Source organism: Hesperophylax consimilis, chromosome 31 (genome assembly GCF_061612785.1).
Source record: "Hesperophylax consimilis isolate HC1 chromosome 31, BYU_Hcon_1.0, whole genome shotgun sequence".
Lineage (NCBI taxonomy): Eukaryota > Metazoa > Arthropoda > Insecta > Trichoptera > Limnephilidae > Hesperophylax > Hesperophylax consimilis.
The window spans coordinates 8,390,379-8,405,917 of record NC_142866.1 but is presented as its reverse complement, the minus strand read 5'-3'; positions in this window follow the sequence as shown (position 1 = coordinate 8,405,917).

The window sequence follows — 15,539 nt, the reverse complement described above, 5'->3', positions numbered from 1 at the left end:
TATAGGTTTTATATAAACCTAGTATTCATTCAACTATAATTAAACTAGTAGATATTTCTTTTAATTTTGTATTGTCTCCCTGCACTTCTATTAACAACTGTATCACTTGCAATTATATTTTTGTGTACACATTACTTGTTCAGTAATTTATTACTTATGTTCTCCTGTATACCACTGTATACTTATAATCCGATGTATTATTGGAAAAGCCATTTTATGAGGTTTAAATAAAAAAATAATAGGGTCAGATGTACCTCGATTTTACTTAAAGCCAAATTGATTAATTGATTAATCACAAATTGATTTTGTGACCATAAGTTATTTTTTCAAGGTAATTAATTAGTTCGTTTTTAATGGTTTTTTCCATAATTTTTGATAGGGTAGTCAAAAGTGTGATTGTTCTGTAGTTACTAATATTCCTTTGATTACCAGATTTATACAAATTTAATTATATAATTTTCCGTTTCTATTATTTAGATTTGTTTACCTTTGTTGTGTTATGTGTAGGTTAATTTTTTTATTTATTTTTTTTATTATCAATATAAAGTTTTTTTACAGGATTACTTTTTCGAAGTCTGTCTCACTAGGATAAACCTGTGTCGAGACAGACGAGACAGACAGACAGACGAATTATTTTCCATATACGTTTTGGGTCATTATTTAACTATCAATTATATTTTTATAATAATTTTGTTTGGAGTTTTTATTAATTCAGAACACATATTTCAGTATTTATTTTTTAAAAAATTGGGATAGATTGAATGGATTGTTTTTTAGTTATTGGTGAAGAACATCTCTCTTTCTTGTGCATTTAAATGTTTCATAGACAATGTTTGTTATAGTTTTAAATGTATTTTCTGTATTGGAAAACTTAATTTGTTATAGTACATTTAGAATCAGGATGTAGCAGTCAGTGATACTTGATTGGTGTATGATGTGTTTGTAGTTTTTGTTAGTTTAAATCATGGTGTGGTCTATGGAAGTCTGAGTGGGTGCTACTTTTTAGTATTGCATTATACTCTAGTAGGTTTGTTAATTGCTGCAAGTATCCCGTGAGAGAGGAAAAGAAGTAAATACGCATTTGACTACGGATGCTCCTTCTCAGTGTCAAGGATGTTAATGTTTATGTCTCCAATTATATACAGGTTCCAGATATCTCGTACTTGGGTAAGTGAGGAGTCTAGTGATTACAGAAAAGGTGATATGTTGGAGGTCACGGGAGATTTGTAGATTACAAAAACGAAGTATCATGATTTAATTTTATTTCTAAACAATTTGTAATGTGCAAGTCAATCTTTTGAATATCTCCTTCCAAATTATTTTTTAATTACACAATTATTCCATGATTTTTGTTTTTTGAATTTTAGTGTTAAATACTTTGTAGTTATTTATTTTTTTATTTACATTTATCCAACATTCTTTGAGAATTATAATGTCGATATCAAAAGAAAGTTGGTTTAGTATCACAAATTCATCAATTTTTTTATGAAAGCTTCGAATATTTTGATGTTTTATATTTAAACTGTGTTTTGTCCACATATTAGACTGTTCAAGTCTATGAAATTTTTTGTGATTTTTACCTCAGGATTGATGTTTTCTACAATGTCAGTTGTTGTAGAAGCGATAGTAGATCGTAGAGTTCTGTAATATTTTGCTTTTCTTCCATATTTTTGAAGAAAGGCTAAATTAATTTGTGCAAGTCGTCCTGATGTCATGTATAAATAATTTTAACATTTGCAGATTTCTTGACATTCTTTTGCCTTCCTTGTATCATGTATACATTTCCGGGCATTTTCCCTGTCGTCTCCTTTGTCGTCCACAATAGTTCTGTGTACTATGCCCCTATAATTTCTACTAAGAATTTTTTTTTTCACTAAATCACGTATTTTTAGATAATTTCTTTTCATTCTGTTTTTTATCAATAGGTTTTGTTTTGAAGAGTCTCTTATTTTACCAACAATTTTGGGAAGTGCGTTTAGTGTTTTGTCTAGTGGATTGTTTAGTGGATTTCACCTTACCTGTATTAGGTCTGTTAAAGCCAACTGTATTCCTGCAGCGTCAGTTACTCTTACTAATATTTCTGCTGGTTTGTCGTGTTCTTGAACAGGAATTTCAGTTATTTCGACGCAGTCGTTGCTAGTGTCATGATGGAATACTTAGCCAGCCGACTCCGACGCAATGCCAACTGACCGGTCGTTCTTATTAACTAAGGCTAACTTAACACTGTTAGATTTGAAATTGGAAAACGTATTGCAATAAAATTAATATTATGCTAAAAAAACTTAAATCACAAGTTGTTAAAATGGATAACGCCTCATCACATGCATGCATGCACGAATTGCAAGGAGGATATGTGGGGCGGAGGTTATTAAATAGCAGGGTTAATCTACTCGTTACATTGCCAAGTTTCGGAGAAAGACCGGTGGGCTAATTTTTATTTTCATTTATATTAACCTCACATGAGCACTGAGGAAGAAGGCCTATGTAATATGTTGGGATGCTGTATGGAAGGACTTTTTTAAGGAAAGGAACGAGAGGAATTTATGGTAAAATGAGTATATGAAATGATTTGGCTCTTATTTGCACTCGAACACATGTCTAGCGCCTTCTGGCGAAATAATTAAATTTGAAAGAATTTCGATCAATTTCGATCAATTTCTCAGAAAAGAAAAAAAATACTTAAATTCAAAATAAATTGATGTCCGGCAGGAATAATTTCACACAGGAATAGCTTACGCATATCACAGGCAAACAATGTATGTTTGATAAGTGTCTGCTAAATATATTTATTTAACAAAAACAATTCAAATGTTATGGGTTATGTTCATTTTAGATTTCTTTATTGTTAGGTACGTGAAATTCACGCCTGTGTAATAATCACGTAACCATGTTTTATTTTATTGTATTCATTGGTCCTACGTCACTTCATGTAATGTTATTTTTAAATTGTAAAATAAGCAGACCAAGGTTGGCAAAGGTCAACAGAACTGTTAAATTTCCTAGACCGGGAAAATTTGTGGCGCCGTCATATACATAAACAACATAAACATGCAGCAGCCGAATAACAATATGAATATGAAGTCACAACGTTTTACGTCATTTTATTATGACTTACCCCGTTTTAAATGAGACACGGATGAACGCGCTTATTTAAAAATGGTGTTTCTACCTACAGAAGTAATTATTAAGGTACCTACACATATTGTTACCATTGGACGGCCCACCATACATACAAAGCTTTAAAGTATATTTAGCTATAAAATTTTAACATTATATATTTTTCGTTTTACTCAAAATAGATAATACCGAGGGAAAAGAACGGGATAGTAGAAAATCATACTTATAATTATATGCGTACTGCGTATACAGGCCGTGGATACGATCGTGGTAAGAAGAAGATGGCGGACTTTGTTAACAAAGTTGATTTTGAACGCATAATCGAATAAGCTGGATTTCAATTCAAAACAGACGGGTAATGACAATAAAAATGTCATCTGAAGAAACGTAAAATGTGAAAATAGCCGTGTTTTTGAGGTTTGCAACAAGGTGGTCAGTCTAAAAAACCTTGCATGAATATTATTATGAGTAAAGATTTTAACCTGAGCAGTAGGTATCTTGCCCTCTTCCTGGCATATCTATACTAACGCTGTAGCTGCGTATTAGGGAATCTTTATAAGTTAGACTGCTAGTGCATAATATATCTATTCTAAAATTACTATAATAATATTCTATTTCCTGACGAAAACTCTGTTTTTTATCACATAATCTGGTAACAGTTTATTTTTTAAATAAATTCTATTATATTTTATAGTAACAGTTTGTTTTTAAATAAATCCTAACATTGTATAATTTATTATTAATAACTTTTTTCACACGCCTAAAATATTGAGTTAGAATGAACTGTTTTTATGCTGCTATAGCTAGACCTCATACCTCTGTTCTAAATTAATTAAAATGTTTTAGATACAGGGTCTTCCAATAAGAGGTGTTATTTTGAATAGCGCGCTATTTCGGTAGATGTTACTTTTGAAGCTGTCATTTTTGACATTTGACAAGTAGAAACTACGCTATTAATAAAAATGGAACCATAAACGCTTCAACAACGCATTGAAATTATTAAAATTCACTTGAGTGAATAAAATGCAAATTATCTTGAGTGATGAGGCCAAAGATATTAGAAGAACGAGATATGCTATGCTGGCCAACGAACCGTAGGCGGAGTACTACCTAATTAGGGTACTTTGAATACTATCGGGACGTGTACGCACAGAAATCTGTTCTATGTATTAGTGCGGATACCTTAGCGTAAGCGAAGGTGTGCAGTAGTATTGGTGAACAAAACCGGCGACACTGGGCAAAACAATTCCACACAGTATGAACTGCTCATAGCACATCTCGTTCTTCTAATATCTTTGGATGAGGCCCATTTCCACCTCGGTGGCTTCGTCAACAAGCAAAATTGTCACATCTGGGGCTCGTAAAACCCAAGAGTTATTATATATTATAATAAAACAAATAAAAAACTTTATTCCACTTAATTGATTGGAGATCCAAATTAAGTGGTATAAAGTTTTTTATTTGTTTTATTATAATATATTATAATGGAATTCCACCACGAATTATCGGTCTCAAAATAGATTAAGTAATAAATTAAGTGGAATAAAGTTTTTTATTTGTTTTATTATAATATATTATAATGGAATTCCACCACGAAGTATCGGTCTCAAAAATAGAAATACCAAGAGTTATTGTTGAAAAGCCTCTCTAATCTCAACGTGTGACTGTTTGTTGCGGTTGATGGTCCGGCGGAGTCATTAGACCTTACTTTTTCGAAAATGAGGCTGGAGCAACATTTACGGTGAATGGATTGCGCTATCGAGAGATGATTTATGATTTTTTATGGCCGGAATCGGATGGTATTGATCTGGACAACGTTTACTTTTAACAAGACGGCGCTACGTGCCACACAAGCAACGAAACCATTGATCTTTTACGATTGAACATCAAAATAACACCTTTTGTTGGAAAACCCTGTAGTTTAAAAATAATGCTATTGGTGTTGTAGATCAATTTCCCAGTTTAAAGAAATTAGTTCCTTTCGTACGGATTCACAAACCCCTGGATGCGGTGAAAAATTATTAAATTTGAAAAATTATAATAAAGGTTAAAAAAAATGTTTTTTTCACGTTTTTTATTAGCTTTTCAACTATGAGAATAAAATATATAAAATAAATTCAATTAATTTCAATATTATTTTTACGGGTGGAAAAAAAAAAAATAAAGTTTGAAAAAAAAATCCGTCAGGCTATTAATAACTATTACGTTATTTTAAAAGATAATTTTACTTTTTTATTTTTGGTGAAGTTATGATGTCGACAAGGAGGCGCCATGGTTCTTAACAGTGGTCTATTTATACCCGTAAAAGAATGTAAATTTTAAAGTTATTAAATGTTATTATTAAGAGTCCTTTAGAAGTTATCATTTTTATTAAGCTCTAAGTTGAAATATTATAACAGAAACAATAAAATATACACATTTTTTATTGATATTTGAAAGGATCAATATTATATAAACTGGCGCGGCGTGGTTTATTTTTTTTAAAGCAAATTTACAGTTTTATTCCGAGATAGATTTTTAAAATTTTGCTCACTTCAACTTCAATCCAAGAAGAAAGCGACTGTATGTATGAAATTTAGAAAACCGCCACCTATCCCGTTTGCTCACCTATTAAAGCAGAATTTTGTTACTTTTGATGAAATTTTGCCTACTTGATGTTCAAAATAAGAGAAAAAATACTGTATTAATCTAATTTTGAAAAAATCTCGATTAAAGCCCAGAAAACGCGGGGACTACGAAAAAATATTTAAACTGTGTTATCTGGATAAAATCGACCAATTTATAAATAACATGAGCTAAGCAGCTTAAAAATAAACCATAGAACCACCAAAAATAAGACAAGTAGCCACCTATAGTTTTGTACCTATAAATTTTTTTTTTTCGTCTCTTCTCACACCTTCTCATATCGGAGGTCTGTTAGCACCAGGCCAATAGTCATTTGTACCAGTCATGTAGGTTACTAAGCCTTGCTCTGTGGCGTCTTCAATCAATCATAAATATCATAAATACAACAAATAATAAAAGGAAATTGCGATTTCAGACGAATCGGGTAAACAACATAAAACTACCAGAATAAAAAAATTATATTATGTAGGTAGATTTTGTAATTTAACATCCCAGTGTTGCCAGATGCATTCTTTGTAAATCTCCGCAAGTACTTACATTAATAAAACAAAGAAGATTTTATTTGCGTTTTCTCGAACAGAGCAATAACTTAACAGTAAACATTAGCAAAGATAAGCGCTATCTGAATTCTTGAGAATTTTATTGTCAAATGTAATCTAAATTACTCATCTTCCATACACAATTTCATTTTACTTCACTAACGGATCTTTTGTATTGAAACTAAATCCAAACATGATAGCGTGAAGATAGAAAATATATTTTTTATTTTGTAAATCCACTCAAATGTTCCAACTACCTGGAACTAGTGGAATTATGGTATCCCCAAAAATGTAAAAGAAGGTTAGGTGGTAACGGGCTTTGATGGTTACCAAACTGACTGTACCCGATTAAAACTATGACGAGCAACTTTTCGATTCTGAAAGGTTGTTCTTTCACGGGGGCCATATTGTTTAATGTTAGCCTTTTCCATTTTAAATCTATTTGTTACCTGTGTAAATTCTCAGTGTTGATTTTGGCAGCCACCTCTATTCTGGAGCTTCTAGTACTTGCTATAGATATTTTTATTATGTTTGTAAAAATTATTACGTACGTATTTTTTTTGGGGTAAAGGTGTAAACAGGATACCTGAAAAAAAAAACACTTATAATATTGGTGGGCTTCGTAGGTATTAGTGCGAAATCTAATCTCATTGATCTTGATTGCAGTATTTGAAACAAATAATATTATTATCTAGATAAGATATGGGAATGCTGTGTTTTTCATACCGGTATTTCAATAAAATGTGCATCGGAGGACTATTGTAATTGATATCTGAGAGTTAATGAACGGAGAAAAATGAGCATTGCTAATCTATTAAAAACGAGATTGCCGGTCTTTTCTTGTAACATTTTAGTTAATTCCCAATATATCGGAACACTTGTTCATGCACCTGAGCTTTCCTTGATAATACATTTACATAAATCAATATTTTAATAAAAGTTTATTAGTTTATAAATACATTCGTTAAGGGCCTTTAATATCGTTTTTAACCTAATTACGAATAATTTGTAGAGATTCTTAATAAATATAAAATATTGAATATTAGTAAGTTTTCTTCGTGAAATTTGTCGCATGAGGACGGATCGCTTTTACGACTAATTACAATTCTTTCATGTACGTTGCAACAGACACAAAGACATTTAAGCAATTACATTTTTAATAAATATTTCTGGTTTCAACATTAATTTATGATTCTAAAGCTTTGGTTAAACTTAGTTAAGGCAATTAAAATTTATTAATATGATGAAATTGAAGTCATTGAATTTGTAACTATTTACAGATGATACTTAATGCTCTTCGTTAACGTTAAACATCTTCGATTTCTCCACAGGCAGTGCACATATAGTGGAGAATCAGATAAGCTTAATAAAAATAATTATTAATCCCATTTACCTCTCATTTCCGATCTCTTCAGATATAGTAGGAACTTGAAAGCATCATGGAATTTTAAAAGGTTCTTCTTGTCGTTTTTTGTACCAAACTTACTCTCATGTTTGGTATGCCCATAGTGACAGAGAAAGTGTGAAGTAGTCGTTCAATTGTTTGATCAACACAAGCATTTAATTTCTTTCGAAGAAATTTAACAACATTTGGTGTCCAAACGATGCCAACGTCATGAATCATTATCAACATGCTGCTACCCGATGTGCATTTTTCACTAGCCACGATTTTAGATATACATGTACTCGTATGTACCTATTTGTTCTTTACCGAAATATCACTAACTTCATGAACTATCAAAATCCAACATGGCACTGATTTGTTAGGAAATCGAACATGTGCTCTGAGGATTGCAAGGCGGTTTAGGTGGTGGTGGTCTGAGTTTAATCGACCGGTATACAGGCAATCTAATAAGCTAAAAGTGGAATTTAGGATGGGTAGAACTAAAGGAATTAACTGAGCGTTATTGTTTCTACTTTATGACTTCCTTCTTCTTTCCTCTTCTTACATTGCTTTGCCTTTTTTTGTCTCTTTCTGGTTCATCTTGACTCTTCATGACCATTCTTGTCTCTTATTGTCTCTTCTTGTCTCTTCTTATATCTACTGGTATCTCTTCTTGTTTCTTCTAGTTTATCTTGGCTCCTATTGACTCTTCTTGACTCGTCTGCTGAATCTTCTCGTCTGTTTTTGCATATATATTATTACGTTTTACCGCCCCTTCTTGTCGCTTCTAGTCCCTTCAGGCCTCTTCTTGCATTGCTTTTTTTGTGGGTTTTATCAAAATCATTAGTTTTTCTTCGCAATAAAATGAATGACCGTAACCAAAAATAATTTTAGAATTTGCTAGCCTTCTTAGATTACTTTGTTTCTACCTACGACTAAAAAAACTTGGCGTTTTAATTATGGGGCATTTATTTTACTCACATTTTAAATGAACCTAGGTTTTTTTAATTTGAATATCACTTGCCAAAATCACGGGATATTATAATTGTAAAGCATATATTTTGCTAAAATCATCACTGTGATCATTGCCTTTAAAAACCAAATATTGAAAATTTTCTTTGCATTATTCTTTTTCAAACGAACAATTATTCCATTTACAAAAAAAAATATTTTTTTGTTTTTTTGTTTAGTGATTGGGTGGGTAAGCACCTACTTTATCGCTTGACTGAAATTACTCAATTAGTTGCAATTTCGAAAATATCAAAGCATATTTGAATCCATTGAGCACGAATAACTTCTTCAGAATCCCAAATAAATTTTAACACCCCATCTAAAAGAACTCGACACACCAACCTTTTTTACACAACTAGTAATAATACAAACGCTGCAGACAATTCCCGTATTTCTCACATCCTTCAAACATTCAACTCAATTCAAACAAGCACAAATACCGATATATTTTTTGATTCTCTCCCTCTATTTAAGAAAAACTTTTTTAGCACACTGAATTCGCCCACATAACACATACAACCACACACAGACACACATGCACACGTACACACACACAAACACTCACACACACCTCTCTCCTTCCACAGCACACTAATTTAACTTAACTTAAAAATGTAACTTAACCGTAAAATGTATAATATACCTCATATGTATATATGTCAGCGACATGTCATTGGTACCAATTATTGTACTAACTTTTATAACTTTGTAACTATTGTCATCTATGTAATTATGTACCTACTGTTTGTTTCTCCAATAAACAAAAATAAAATAAAATAATTGCACGTAGGGATATTGCACTTCACTCACCGACGTCCGAATTAGTATTTTTGAGCGCAGACCCGAGAACAAGGGAAAGTATATATTTTATTATATTATTAAGAAATAATTTAAATACATCCTATTTAAATTTAAATTTCTTTTTCGTGAATGTATGTAGTATAATGTTGGAATTGGAAATAAGCCCTCTTCCCGACTTTCGATCAAGTTGAAACTCTGCAGGAAAACTCAATAATATGCATTCTAAACTTTTGGTGGAAATTACAAGCGGAGATATATACGCATTTCTCTGGAATTATATGACATTATATCAGTTAATAAACTAAATCAATGTCAGTCTTACCCAATCGAGATTTGGCGCAGTTTGTTAGCGAGTTTGAATCCGGACTCTGAGGAGGAAGGTTCAATTGAAGGTCTAATAAAACCTTAGTAATTAGCTAATAGCTGCCCCATAAAATCAGTCAAGTAAAGACAACCATAAGATGGTGATAGTAATAAAGTCAAATGAACAGCAGTACTAATTAGTTAGACACATGAGAGGCTATTGTTATAAGCCCTAGCTAGTTAGAGGATTACGAAAGAATCCATAAAACACATTAATGTAAGGTAAAATCAGTCTTGTAAATACAACCATCAGATGGTAATAGTAATAAGGCCAAATGAGCCGCAGTACTAGTTAGTTAGACACGAAAGAAGGTATTGTTATAAGCCCTAGCTAGTTAGTGGATTACGAAAGAATCCATAAACCCAGTCGAAAATTGAAAAATGACAATTTTGAACTGGTTAAGTCCATTTTAATTTAATTATTTATCTCGCAAGCCAGAACAATTCAGAAACAGTTTTGTCAAATATTTGGGCGTCGAAGGATTATGTCAGTCATGTCGCTAATGGTGTTTAGTGTGAGTAAATCTGTGCCGGGTTTCGATGATATTACGCGGCGCTTGGAAAATAATGCGGCTTGTGCTCAACCACCGCACACGACGCCCATTAAAGGTCAAATACTTGTTTTGTTCAAATATATCTACATAGTTACGTAACGACAATTAATAACATAATTACATGTCTTGCACGCTGAGTGTTAATCGTCCAAAGTGAAAAGAATACTTGGTGATGCAAATTTAAAACAAATTTAATACGGTTTATATTAGATCATTAAATGTATTCTTGATGGTGTTTAGCAAAACCAAGAGAAAACATCTGTATCTGATGTCAAAATGAAAGTGGTAAATTTTCACACATAACTTTAAGAACACATCACGATTTTAAACACATTTGATAAATAAGGAAAAGGAAGTAAATAATATGAAGATCAAAAGCTTTGGACATGTGGTGGGACAGGGAGGATCTAGTCACGGTAGACTGGAGGTTATCCCAGTGGTGATACGGTGGGAAGCGCTTACCGGGAAGCAGGAAACGAGAGGCAGCGGTAGCGCAAAACTGGAAGGAAGAAACAGCAAGTCCGTGAAGTGAGAAGCAGTTGGAAGCTTAAAACCCTAAGTGGGAAGCAGGTAGCCAGAAGCAGGAAGTGAGAAACAGCGTGAAGCGGGAAGCAACAAATCAAGAAGCGGCAAGCAGGATATGAGAAGCAATAGAAGCAGAAAGCATGAAGCAACGGCAAACGAAAGGAATAAGCCTGCAAAACAAATCTTTTGAGAAATTCCCCAACTCTTCGTGTACAGTATACCATACATTTTTACAATAGTGATATTTTTAACAATTATGATATTCAGAAATATCGAATAGAAGTAATCCCAAGACCAACGAGGTTAATCCAAACTTTTTTGGATTAACCTTGTTTAACCCTTTGTCTACATATTTATATCTGTAATTAAAATTGCTTCTTTCTTACAAATAAAAAATAAATCGACCAGGGAAATAGTGATGAAATTTGGTATCTACGGCCTGTAAATCAGAATAAGTTTTCTGTGGAAGAAAACACCTGTCCACGGTGGGTGGAATGTATAAATATCCACAAACCGCCGGTTGGTTCGCACCTCTGATTGTACGTAGAGATATAAGAAGTAGGCCTTGGTGGTGGGTAGGATATATATCTACATGAAAAAACCACAAAGTGAAGCAACAATAATTAATAATTAAGTAAATAGTTTCATAGTTATCCTAGGTATAATAGATGAGGCAATTTAATAAGAAAATTACCATTAACTAACAAATAATTAAAACTGCATTTGCTTCTTAAATCATGAACAATTGATTTCTTACTCCTCATAGGCCATAAAGATAATTTTACAATTATAAACAAAAATGAATAAAATACTTCTGAGCAGTACAAGTACTAGATATTTTTGCTGTACCTTTTCATTTAAAAAAATATATTATTCATTGTGATTTGGTATATTGGCCTCAAATTCAAAATTTTACTTTGCGTTGAAAAGGCCGCGCAGCTGTTCCCAATAAAAAACCTAGATCAATTCGCAAAGGACTCATCGTATGTTATTCAAGACAATTGAACGTGACCACCAATCGATCATATTATGTTGTGAAAACAATTATCATCCCCAAGATCGCTATAGTTTCTGTACTTGTACGATCAGAATTCATCATGATGTGTTGTTCAAGATCATTGTCCATGACCAACGATCTTCTATGTTATCCAAACAGTTGATATAATTACACCCCGAGCTTGCCCTAGATTCTGTATTACTACTGATACACACAAGATCAATTCACAGCGATTCATCATATAGTTCTTACTAGTTGAATCAATCTTCCAATAGGAAGACGTACGAGTGCTTTGAATGACGGATCTCATAATCAGATTTCTTTAACTAAAAAATAAACTTGTCGCGCCTGTCATAATCGGTTTATATTAATAATTATTATTACATTTTGTCATCTATACCTACGTGCCATTGATAAATGTTGAATGGAGGTATGACTAACTGGTGGGTGGGCTGAAGCAGCATCATGCGATAGCTCATAATATACCACACATATATATATATAGATTGCTTCGTTGGCCTCATTGTTATTTAGCACCCTTACGAGTTGACGCAGTTGTCAACAATAATACGATGGCATCACCCACAACTCCCACCAACAACCATCAATCAGCAACTAGAATGAATAATGTTATATCTTCCATTCTGAATACGTAAGTTTTATCTCGTAACGTATTTACATATTAAAGCGCCCTTGAGGTAATTTCTCACGAAAACGGCGCTATATAAATTAGCCAAATGTTAAAGGTTCATATCAGGTTTGCCTGGTGATATTTAATAAAAAAACTCTTCTATAATAATCACTTCAGACCATATTATACTCTTCCCTCCAAAATGACAACCTAAACCATTTGGGATTAGAATGCTAATATGACGGCAGCGCTTTTAGAGTAAGTCAAAAAAAGTTAACTACTGTTTATTAGTAATTAATGTAATCATTTTAACTCCTCAAGATAATATAACTTTGGCGCAGCCGGTAGTTGTTTTCAAATGTCGCCAGACCGACCATCACTTTCATAGAATAAAGTTTTCTTCTCTATTCTAAGATAACATCACTTCGTCAGAAATTGATGAAATGCGCAATTTTCAATATGTTTTCATTTAAAGGGTACCAGTCAATCGCCGATTTTTTTTGTCACCAAACATTATTTGTATGCTTAGCAGTTTTTCTTCATTGTCCTCTTTTCATTTTTCATTATATCTGAATCGAATGATTTAGCAAACTAATTATGAAAATCTGGTGCTTGTAAGTGATAACAGGAAGCAAACGCAGCTATTATCTTACAGTAGACTTGTGATCTTACGCCTATAGACAATCTATAAAAAACACCGCCATTTTCTGGCGATAAGCGCCTATAAATAGGTGTCTAGTATTTCAACAGAGGCGTAAGAATTTGCAGAGAGCACAAATTAAGCTTTAGGTGTCGTTAAATTACCATATTTCGATTTCTCAATACTGCCTTTGAACAAATATTCGTGATTGGAAAAAACTCTAGAAATATATATTTTATCATGTATTTTTTATCTTTTAAACCATGTCATCTTCAGAACATATCTTATAAACTGACTTTATTCATTAGTGGAATACGTACGTACGTACATATTTCAATAATAATGTTCCTAAATCGAATACGTTACCCGATGAACCTATAAATTGATATCGAAATATGTATTACATTTATAATATATGTATTAAGTCATCCCATACAAAAACCCTCTTAGATAATCCACTACAGTCCAAAACTTATTCGGTTATTTCCACTCTAAACCAGTATCATGAATGTCAGATTTTATTGAATTTTCGTCTTTGAAAATAGACAGTACATTCCTATTTTAGTAATTTCAATAGACTGAACAGACAAATAAGTAGATCGACTGATACATTTTAAATATTTTTTATGCGCATTCAATAATCTTCTTTATTCAGTGAATACAATGTATTGCTTGGGCAAGACAGAAATATTGTGCTATAATCATGTTACTTGATTTCCTGCATGAACTACCAAATTTGACCACTATAATACTGACATGTTCCTAGTTTGGTGATCGTAAGATCTTTAGATAACCTATATTAATTGACACACATTTTCTTTTCCTCATTCGTTAACGCATCGTAATTATGACACCAATCAAATGATTTTATAGCAGAGCCATGATAGAGGTGGCAACCAAACACAATGTTCAACAATGTAATAATACTACTGTAATAGTAATAGTACCTACTACTAATTTCAGAGGCTAACCTAACTCTGATTTCATAAACCTCTCGTATATGAATAAGCATCGAGTTCCGAAAGTTAAGATGAAGCTACAAACCAAAAATGTATATATTCTTGGTATACCTTACATTGTAGGTAATAGGCATGAAAATCGCAGTCCAGAAACGTTCGATTTTAAGCACAACGCTGGTTTTTATTTATTTTGTAAATAATTTTATAAGAAAGTAAAAAAGTTAATCAAGTAAAACTGTCACAGATAATCTTAGCTATAATAATGTATTTTTTAAACTCGTTTCCATTACGAGTTCATACATTTATATTGAATATTTTATTGAGTAATTTATATTCTTATTTGTATTCTACTCAAGCGAAACGATAGGAAAACCTTCAATTTATCTAAATCATATTTTTCGGTATTCACAATTTAAACCAATTCGTTATAGAGATTAATCAAAATAGTGATTTAGCATTAAGCTTCGCCTTAAATTGCTTCCGTTGAAGGAGACATAATTTTCGAATCCACCCCCTTTGGCCTTAACAGACAAAGATTTTAGCATACGAAACAATAAAATGAAAAGTTTTTCTTACCCCAAGGGAAAACCCTCTAGAGGAAACAAAACCATTTTCAGCTATTGATATTTCACTGCCCTTTGAAGGGTTATCAAGCGAAAAATTCTCTAATTCGTGAAATAATGCATAAGCACACACGGCACCAAATTTAATACTGGGGAGAGAACTGATCCCTGTGGGAGACCAACATTTTCTGAGGAAGAAATGCGACGATTTGGATCAACCTCTCTACATAAAAACCCATTTGTTGAAATTTTTACGCAACTGATAAACAACCATTTACCATACAATAATGGTTATTTATTAGTTGTGTAAAATTTAAAATGCGTTTATTAGTGAGGCCAAGTGTCGGCAAACCGCGAATAAAATTCTAGTTTCGATACCATTTTCCTGACAAGCCGACATTATCTTAATGATTTTGTCTTTTAAATATGTATTTACGGTTAGTAAATCAGTGGAATAAATAATTTAAGCGTTTTAAATTTATTACTGAATACCTCAGAATTCCGGACTATTGATATGTTTAATAATATCGCTCTCTGAAAATTAACTTTGATCATTTCTATTTCCGCATATTCTGATCACAGCTTTACTATTTTAGTTCATCAGCGGTCACATTTTTTTATTTCCTCTTAGTTGGCCAAAGGATTGGCTTAATGACAAAGGCAATAAACCAGTATTCACAACGAATATATTATTCTGGGTGTATTTTTTTAACCAAATTTTTAGAAAAAAAAATTATTATTCACCACGAAATAAAACTAGGAAATTAAATTTTTTTTACGACACTTTTCCACATAAAAAAAATGCATTGCTTGGAATCGTTTTGATGCAT